Source organism: Vicia villosa, linkage group LG4 (assembly GCF_029867415.1).
Source record: "Vicia villosa cultivar HV-30 ecotype Madison, WI linkage group LG4, Vvil1.0, whole genome shotgun sequence".
In the NCBI taxonomy this organism is placed as follows: Eukaryota; Viridiplantae; Streptophyta; class Magnoliopsida; order Fabales; family Fabaceae; genus Vicia; species Vicia villosa.
In genome coordinates this window covers 4,387,335-4,398,346 of record NC_081183.1, presented here as the reverse complement: position 1 = coordinate 4,398,346, position 11,012 = coordinate 4,387,335, and positions in this window count along the sequence as shown.

Sequence of the window (11,012 nt, the reverse complement as noted above, 5' to 3'; positions counted from 1 at the left end):
TTGTGTGCCACATGTTTGCATCATAAGCATATCATTTTTGCACCAAACACTTCAAGGATCTAAGAGTTTACCTTTGTTTTTGCAGGTAATGGCTCCCGCCACCAAAGATTACATCCGAATCAACATCTCAACGGTACCATCTGAACTAAAAGACTTGGTGTCAGAATTCCCCAGGAATGTTCAATTCACTGAAAAGCATGGTCACCTACTCCATTTGGTTACCTCAAAATTTGAAGAAGACATGATACGGGTCCTGTTCCAGTTCTTTGACCCTGAACATCATTGCTTTACCTTTCCTGATTACCAGTTGGTACCCACTTTGGAAGAATTCTCTGAACTAATTGGATTGCCTGTTCGAAATCAATTACCTTTCACTGGTTTAGAAAGGATTCCAAAACCTGAAGTCATTGCTGCTGCTTTACATCTGCGAAAATCAGAAATCGAGTCCAATTGGGAAACAAAGAGTGGAGTTAAGGGTTTGCTTGCCAAGTTCTTATTGGAAAAGGCTCGACTACTGCTAGAAAACAAAAGTTATCCAGATTTTGAGGAAGTTATGGCACTTTTGATCTATGGGTTGGTTTTATTCCCTAATCCCGACCAGTTCATAAGTGTACACATCATCAACCTTTTCCTAATCCGTAACCCGGTACCAACATTGCTGGGAGACATTCTACATTCTCTACACACTCGTACCATGAAGAAACGAGGAACTCTCATGTGCTGTATACCACTACTGGCTAGATGGTTTACATTTCATCTTCCCCGATCAGTGTTGAGAAATGAACAAAGAATGCAATGGTCTCACAGGATTATGTCTTTGTCTCATTCAGATATCCGATGGAACAACTTCTTCCAAAGAGACATTACTATCATTGATCATTGTGGAGAGTACCCTAATGTGCCACTCCTTGGCATCAAAGGAGGCATCACTTACAATCCCTCTTTAGCTCTGCGCCAATTTGGATATGCAAGGAGCAACGGTACTCATGACATGATCATCCATGGCATTGTGTTTGATTACGAGAATGATTCTCATAGACACCGACAAAGGTTCATACATGCATGGGGCAGTGTCTATAGAATAGAAAGCAAAACTCTGGGCAATGGAATTCTATCCCTATGGAACCTTACCTCAGATGGGTCCGCACTCATGCTCAGAAACTCCTTATGCCATATCCTGCTGTTCTACCTGTGACTATTGAACCAGAGGTCGAGGGATATGAACCCCAAGTTATTCTACACCCGGGCATGCCAACTGACCTAGAAGAGTTGCAAAAATCTTGGGTTCAACTCAAAGAGGAAAGAGACACCTTCAAATCGTACTGTCAAGACTATGAGAGAAGGATATTGGAGCTCACCGGACAGCTTCAAGAAGAATAGCATATCAACACATTCCTGGGGACAAAGAGAAAGCGTCCACGGGAGACCTGAAGGATCATTTATTTTATTTCTGTCTTGTAAGCCCAAATGAGGCAAAGAAAAAAGAAGCAAAAAAAAGAGAAATAAATTGATTAACTAACGTTTGTTTCTTCTTTAACAAATCTAAACTCTAAGATCCTTGAAACATTGCACACACATTTCACTTTATACATTGCACATGCATTTCATACATTGCATACACATGGCATCCAGTCATACACATTTCATAACAGGTTCTCATGACGGATTTCTCATCTCCTCGCTGTTTATTTCAGTCAGAAGGGATGGAATCCGAGGCAAGTATCAAGAATCTCGAAGCACAGAATGCCCAAGTTCAAGTGGCAATTCTGGAACTGGCAAAGGGGCAAGAAGAACTGAAAGCCCTGATAATCAAGAAGAAAAAGAAGCCCAAAGGATCTGCAAGAGTGAGTCACCTGAGAAGAAAGATCAAAATTCCAGTCAAAAAGTTCAAAAAGCCGCCGATCCCTGAAACAGTCGGTGATGATGAACAAGACGACAATCAAAGCAATCAGGGTTCTGCTAAACCCTCTCTCTTGTCAAATGAAGAAGATGATCATTCGGGGGACGAACCGGATGATGAAAAATACCAACAGCTGGAAGACCGTATGAAAGCTATGGAGATACAAAAAATACCTGGCTTAGATTTCAATAATCTGGGACTCATCTCGGATGTTGTTATCCCTCCAAAATTCAAAGTTCCAGTCTTTGCAAAATATGATGGAGTTTCTTGCCCAAAACTACATCTGAGATCCTATGTGAGGAAGATACAACCTCATACAACAGATAACAAATTGTGGATTCACTTCTTCCAAGAAAGTCTGTCGGGTACACAACTCGAATGGTACTACCAGCTGGAAAATACCAATGTTCATACTTGGGAAGAATTAGCTGCTGCTTTTTACAAACAGTACCAATACAATGCTGATCTTGCACCAACCCGTACTCAACTAAGGGGCATGTCTATGGGACCAAAAGAAAGTTTCAAAGGATATGCACAAAAGTGGAGAGATATGGCTGGAAGGGTTCAACCACCCTTATCTGATCGCGAACTAGTTGACATGTTCATGGGCACTTTAACTGGCCCTTTCTATAGCCATTTGCTGGGCAGCTCATCATCAGGTTTCACTGACCTGATACTGACCGGAGAACGTGTCGAAAGTGGCATTCAAAATGGAAAAATTCAAATAGGTTCCTCCTCTGGTACTACAAAAAGGCCCATCAGCGGGAAAAATGAGGTCAATGCAACACAAATTCAGAAAAGTCACAAAAGTGAGCAGCACCAATCTGTAGGGGCAGTTCTGATCTCCGCATCTGCACCTCCAAAAGATCAACAGCCAAAATATACGCATCGACCAGATGCACCAAGAAGAAATTTCACCAAAATCAACATGCCAATCTCTCAGGCATTGCAGCACTTGCTAAAAGCAGATCTGATCACTTTAAGAGGTCCTCCAAAGAATGTCAACACTTCCTCTCCGAATTATCGCCCTGATGCGACATGTGCCTATCACTCAAACTGTCCAGGACATGACGCAGATCACTGCTGGGCCCTGAAAAATAAAATACAAGATATGATAGATGCTGGTGAAATTGAGTTCGATCCTCCAGAAACTCCGAATGTCATCACAGCACCTATGCCAAAGCATGACAAAACTGTTAACGCTATCCTGGACACTGTTTACATCTATGATGTGAACGAATTATCAACTCCACTCTGCGAAGTCAAAGGAAAGCTAATCCGAGCTGGTTACTTCCCAAGATGTGACCCTGACTGCTTTTATTGCTCATACCGGCCCAATGGTTGTGAAAATCTGAGGATGGGAATTCAAAAGTAGATGGATCGCCGTATCATTATGTTTGAGAGGCTCCCTTCTATGGACGTGCTGTGCGAAGTCTTTGCAAATGGGATAAAATTAGAAGATGTCTTAGTGATCTCCAGCTTACCATTCAAAATCTCTGCCAAGGCTCCATTCAAAATTTCTGCTACACTCAAAGTGGCATCAGTAGTCATTGCTAGACCAACTCCATTTCCATACTCCTCAGACAAAGCTGTCCCATGGGGATATGACACTAATGTTTACGTTCATGGAGTTAAGCAGAGTACCTCGACTGAAGAGACCGCAAAGTTAACTACTCCAACTGTGGGTAATATTGTGGGTACCAGCAAAATCACGAGAAGTGGAAGAATCTTTTCACCAGAAATTTCTCCAAATGTTGCTGCTGGTCCAGTCCGAGTCCCAGTTCCTAATCAAAATGTCAACGCTCGAGGCAAAGAGCCACAAGTTGAACAAATTCAAACCCCGGTAGAGATCACTGCTGAGGATCCATCAAAGCAAGAAATGGAGGAAATATTGAAAATCATCTGCAAGAGTGATTACAATATTGTTGAGCAACTGGGGCACACCGCTTCAAAAATCTCAATGCTATCTCTGCTAAAATATTCAGAAGCTCATGCCAAAGCCCTAATGAAGTTCCTGAAAGCTGCGCATGTGCCTCAAGAGATCTCAGTCGACCAATTTGAGAATTGTGTTGCCAATCTAACCGTGAACAATGGTCTCGGTTTCTCTGATGTGGATCTAACCCCTGCTGGAAAAAATCACAACAAAGCCTTACATATCTCCATTGAATGTAATGGCACCACTCTATCTCATGTGCTAGTAGATAACGGTTCTTCTCTGAACGTGTTACCGAAAACAGTACTAGAAAAGCTTGACTTCGAAGGAATTGTGTTACAGCCAAGTGACGTTGTGGTAAGAGCCTTTGACGGGTCAACCAGAAAGGTATACGGAAAAGTGAATCTCCCAATCAGAGTGGGTTCTCAAATCTTTGATTCTATCTTTTACGTGATGGAAATTCATCCAGCCTACTCCTGTTTACTAGGACGCCCTTGGATACATGGGGCAAACGCTGTAACTTCTACCCTGCATCAGAAGTTAAAATATCCAGTAAAAGGAAAGATTGTCACAGTCTATGGCGAAGAGGAATATGTGGTTAGTCACCTAAGCAATTCCAAATATGTTGAGTTGGAGGACGAATTCATCGAAACTCCATGCCAATCATTTGAGGTGGTCTCTCCAGATGTCTCTACCACCAAGCATATTCCTGCTATTCCAACTACAACTATGGTTTCTCTCAAAGATGGCAAAGCCGTGATTGAACAGGGTGATTGCACAGTATGGGGACAGCTTCCCGATATACCCTACAAATCTGACAAGCTAGGCCTGGGCTATGATAGTGAAAATCAAAAGAATGATCAAAGTCCTCGTTTTGGAGGATTAATGTCACACTTCGTCATCCAAGAAGTAAACGCTATTGAAGATGAAGGAGTGTTCATGAACCATATCATTCAGCCATATCCAGATGAAATTCCACCTATTTCCATGGGAATGTGGGATGCTGTTCAAGAACCAAACGGCGGATATAATTATCAGTATGCCGCACCTCAGAATTCTTATACTGCTATGGAGGACTTTACCCCGACTGGATGGGGTAATCAAATTGGAAATGACAAAAATTTCACAAGTCCCGTCACTGAGCAATATCAAAATCCACCCAAAGAAGTATGGGACACGCTAGGAGAACCCAGCGGCAAATATGACTATATGGTGAAATATTCCGCTCCTCCGAGCTCACAAATTGCTATGGAGGACATTGTCCCAACTGGATGGGATGAACATTACGATGACAATTTCTCTCTTGAAGAAGCCAGGGAAATACCAAATAACGAGGGTTGCTTTCTGTCAGCATACACTCCTCATCAGGATGCACAAGTCTCTATTCAAAACATCATCCCGACTGCATGGGACGGCCTTATCGAGCATCTCGCTCAGCCAACAGAGATATCTCAGCCTGGGCTCTCGTATCCAGCAGAGTATATCACTTATCCTGAAGGACCACCGGCTCATTTTCCCACTAATGAAATCAATGCTGTGGAAGATGAAGAAGACAACTGCAACAGCTGGATATTCCCTGCTCACAACAGTGGATTAAACAACTGGAAAGCTGAGGATGTGATCTCCTTTGACCAGGAGTAAATGCCGTTTCCTGTTTTCTTTGTGTATATTGTGCAAAGATAAAAATGGTTCCAGAACAATCGAACCATGAGCTTGAAAGCCGTGTGCCTTAGCACACCGGTCCTTCTATAAGGGCTTATCATATCATGATCATGTGCATTCAATAAAATCATGGGACGCTTGCATATTTAAATTTTGTGATCCTTTTCCTTCTTTCTTTGCTTTCAAGTAGCTATGTTTTTTTCTTCACACATACTAACATAATTAACTTGCAGATTTACGTACACTCTGGATCCAGTCAACAACGATTCTGCTATTGCCCGTCATGACTTTGAAAATCCGATCTACCAAACTGAGGACGAAATTGAGGAAGATTGTGAAGTGCCAAGAGAACTTGCAAGGCTGCTAGAACAAGAAGACAAGGCCATACAGCCTCACGAGGAGCCAATTGAGGTCATCAACTTAGGCAGCAACGAAGAAAAGAAAGAAGTCAAAATAGGGGCTGATTTAGAACACAGCGTCAAGCAAAGACTGATTCAAATGCTGCGAGACTACGTCGAGATATTCGCCTGGTCCTATGAAGATATGCCAGGCCTTGACACAGACATTGTAGTTCATCGCCTACCAATCAAAGAAGGTAGCACTCCAGTCAAACAGAAACTACGAAGGAGTAGGCCTGATATGTCAAAAAAGATCAAAGACGAGGTTGAAAAACAGTTCAATGCCGGATTCCTAAAAGTTGTAAGTTATCCTCCTTGGATAGCTAACATCGTGCCTGTACCTAAAACAGACGGGAAAGTCAGAATGTGCGTGGACTACAGAGATCTGAACCGGGCAAGCCCCAAAGATGATTTCTCTTTACCACACATCGATGTATTGGTTGACAATACCGCACAATGCAAGATATTCTCCTTTATGGACGGATTCTCAGGGTACAATCAAATCAAGATGGCACCCGAAGACATGGAAAAAACAACCTTCACAACACCCTGGGGAACCTTTTGTTACAAAGTAATGCCCTTTGGTCTGAAAAACGCAGGAGCAACCTATCAACGTGCAATGGTAGCGCTATTTCATGATATGATTCATCAAGAAATAGAGGTGTATGTCGATGACATGATTGCAAAATCCAACACCGAGGAAGAACATTTGGGTCATTTACACAAGTTGTTTGACAGACTCAAGAAATACAAGTTGCGACTGAACCCAAATAAGTGTACCTTTGGAGTAAGATCCGGCAAACTCTTAGGTTTCATCGTCAGCAGCAAAGGTATTGAGGTTGATCCCGCCAAGGTTAAAGCCATTCAAGAAATGCCTATACCTCGTACCGAGAAACAAGTCAGAGGATTCTTGGGACGTCTAAATTACATCGCCCGATTTATTGCCCACATGACTACTACTTGTGTGCCGATCTTCAAACTGTTGAAGAAAGATCAAGTGGAAAGGTGGAATGACAAATGCCAGTTAGCCTTTGACAAAATCAAAGAATATCTCCAAAAACCTCCAATCTTGTTGCCACCTGTGGAAGGCAGACCTCTGATAATGTACCTAACTGTGTTAGAAGACTCAATGGGGTGTGTACTAGGACAACATGACGAATCCGGCCGAAAGGAGCACGCAATCTACTATCTTAGCAAAAAGTTTACCGATTGTGAAACAAGATACTCACTACTCGAAAAAACTTGTTGTGCCTTAGCTTGGGCGGCTCGCCGACTAAGACAGTACATGCTAAATCACACCACTTTCCTAATCTCCAAGATGGATCCCATCAAATACGTGTTCGAAAAACCTGCTCTCTCTGGAAGAATAGCGAGATGGCAAATGATCTTAACAGAATATGACATTCAATACACTTCACAAAAAGCAATCAAAGGAAGTGTGGTAGATGATCATCTGGCTCATCAAGCAGTGGATGATTATCAAGCATTGAACTTTGACTTCCCAGACGAAGACATTATGCTAGTCAATGACTACAAACAACCAGGACCGGAAGAAGGACCCGAGCCAGGATCCCGGTGGACTATGGTTTTTGACGGAGCTTCTAATGCACTTGGCAATGGCATCGGAGCTGTGATCATTTCCCCCGCAGGAGGTCATACACCATTCACTGCCAGGTTATGCTTTAATTGCACTAACAATATAGCCGAATACGAAGCATGTATTCTGGGTCTCAAAGCTGCAATCGATCTAAGAATCAAATTCCTGGAAGTCTACGGAGACTCGGCCTTGGTAATCTACCAAGTCAAAGGGGAATGGGACACGAAGCACCCGAATCTAATTCCTTACAAAGAATATGTGCTGAGTTTGATTCCTTACTTCGAGGAAATCATTTATGAACACATCCCACGCGAGGAAAATCAACTAGCTGATGCTTTAGCTACCATGTCATCCATGTTCAAAGTCAGGTGGGACAACGAGGCGCCTATGATCACCATTTACAGGCAAGATGAACCATCCTATTGCAATGAGATCAATATCGAAGGAACCGAGGAAAAACCATGGTTCCATGAAGTAAAAAGATATCTCGAAGCTCAGGAGTACCCTGAAGGGGCATCCATTAACGACAGAAAGTTTCTAAGGAGATTTGCTGCCAAATTCTTTCTAAGCAATGGAACCCTATACAAACGCAACCATGACTCGACTTTACTTCGCTGTGTAAACAAGAAGGAAGCAGAACAGATCATGGAAGAAATTCACGATGGTACCTTCGGTACTCATTACAGTGGACATACAATGGCTAAAAAGATCCTGAGAGCAGGTTATTACTGGTCTACCATGGAAACAGATTGCCATCATCACTCCCGAACATGTCACAAATGCCAGATATACGCTGACAAAGTACATGTACCTCCAATTCCATTAAACGTCCTGACGGCTCCTTGGCCTTTTGCAATGTGGGGTATTGATATGATTGGAGAAATCAAACCTACTGCCTCCAACGGACATCGCTTTATCCTGGTCGCTATTGACTACTTCACAAAGTGGGTAGAAGCAGCTTCATTTGCTTCTGTTACCAAGAATGTGGTGGCCCGGTTTATCAAATACAATCTCATTTGTCGGTACGGCATCCTTGAACGGATTATCACGGACAATGGCACAAATCTAAACAACAGAATGATTACTGAACTTTGCACACAGTTCAAGATCAAGCATCATAATTCCTCTCCGTATCGACCAAAGATGAACGGCGCGGTGGAAGCTGCCAACAAGAATATCAAGAAAATCATACAAAAAATGACAGTAACCTACAAAGACTGGCATGAGATGTTGCCTTTTGCTCTTCATGGTTATCGCACATCTGCGCGTACTTCAACAGGGGCAACTCCATTCTCCTTAGTCTATGGTATGGAGGCAGTTCTTCCAATTGAAATTCAGATTCCTTCCCTAAGGATTATGAAAGAAGCCAATCTAGACGAAGACGATTGGATTCAAACACGGTTGGACAAGATAAACTTGATTGATGAGAAAAGGCTCGCAGCCATTTGTCATGGTCAGCTATACCAAAAGCGTATGATCAAAGCCTTCAACAAAAAAGTCAAAAGTCAAGCATACCAAATTGGTGGCTTGGTTGTCAAACGCATCATCTTACCACAAGGTGATCCCAGAGGCAAATGGACTCCCACCTACGAGGGACCATTCATAATCAAGAAAATATTCTCCGGCGGCGCCATGTTGCTTACCACCATGGATGGCGAGGATTTCCCACATCCTGTGAATGCTGACATAGTCAAAAAAAAATACTTCTCTTAAAAAGAAAAAACAGCTCGCTAAGTTGAAAACCTGAAAGGGCAACTTAGGCAAAAAAAATGAGCGTCTCGGTGGATTGAAAACCCGAAAGGGCGGTCCAGGCAAAAGTTAGAGACTAAACAAATACTATCCCGGTAGGCTGAAAACCTGAAAGGGCAGCCTAGGCAAAAGTTAGGGAATGAAGCATACAACTGTGTTCCGTTCAGCTGCCTACTCACCATCAAAAATTCAACATCTCAAAGACACCGATCAGTCCAATCACTTTCTTCCAACAAGTGAGGGATGAGATGCTCGAAGACAGGTTGGCAATAGCAGAATTGAAGCTTGACTGGATCATTTTCACATAGCTATTTATCTCTATAAATATTTTCCAAAACTTTTTGAAAGTTTCCTACTTCTAGGATTATTGTCTCCCTGTGCTAACCAGCCTATCATGGCTCTTTTTCAAAAATCAATGCAGCCTTTTCAAAAAATCATCTTTTCACTTTTTCTGTTTTAAATACGTAAATGTCCCAATGATAATTCTGAATGAACATGTGCATTTGAATATGATTGATGTTTACCAGGAAAAACAGGAATGGCATTCAGGAAATGTCCCAACTATCTGGACATCATTCCATCAGAAGAAAATCCCCGAAAGAAGCGCATTTCTCAGCAAATTCCTCAAAAAGATTTTCTCTTCAAAAGAAGTCTTATTCCCCAGCACGGTTGTTCCAGATTACTATCTTCAGAAGGTGTGATCCCCGCACCCGGACTTGGTCAGATAGTGCACCGGAGGATTATGCATCTTCCTCATTCCCATTTGAAAGGGCATCAGAGCTTCCAGCTACCTTTCATTCTCAAGTGATTAGTCAAAGATCCTTCAACAGAGTACCATGGTTCTCAAAAGAATTTCCCCAGCCGAGGGAACTCAAACAAGACAAAAGATCATCAACGATCACAATAAAATCATGTCCAGATGACTAGTGGGAATTTATTTTTCCAACTAGAAGCTTGACACGCATCACATTCATACATCACACATTCACATTCATACATTCATACATTCATACATTCATACATTCATACATCATATTCATACATCATGCATCATACGCATATTCATACACAACATAACATGCATATTTCTCCGGGAATATCATACATTACATGCATCATAAACATTGCATATCACTAACTTGATTTTTCAGGTAGACAGATATCTTCAACAAAGATATTCTCAATCACATGCAGTGTTCACCTGAATTCCATGAACGGTTCTCTCAGATATAATCAAGCCAAAGATTCATTCTGATCACTTATCAACTCAAAAACAAGCATTACAGATCTAAAGCGATACCTCAGACGGTTCCAGAACGATCTAGCATTACAGATCTAAAGCGATACCTCAGACGGTTCCAAAACGATCTAGCATCACAGATCTAAAGCGATACCTCAGACGGTTCCAGAATGATCTAACATTGCAGATCTAAAGCGATACCTCAAACGGTTCCACAATGATTAACTTCCAAAATCTAAATCGGAAAAACTTTGGACAAGTTCCGTAACGATTATCTTCCAAGACTTAAAGCGGTAACCTTGGACGGTTTCGAAACAGTCAACACAAAGACTTTCAAATCCTTCATCAAGATATAATCAATGGATTCATTCTGATGAACAAACCATCAACCCATTTACCAGGTGGCATCTAAAAGCCCATCTCAGGTAATGTTTCAATCTGCCAACAACATTTCGCAGACGACATTCAAATGCAACTTCCAACATCTCTTCTGATCAAGGTAAGTGCAAATTTTTAGGGCATCTAAATATTCA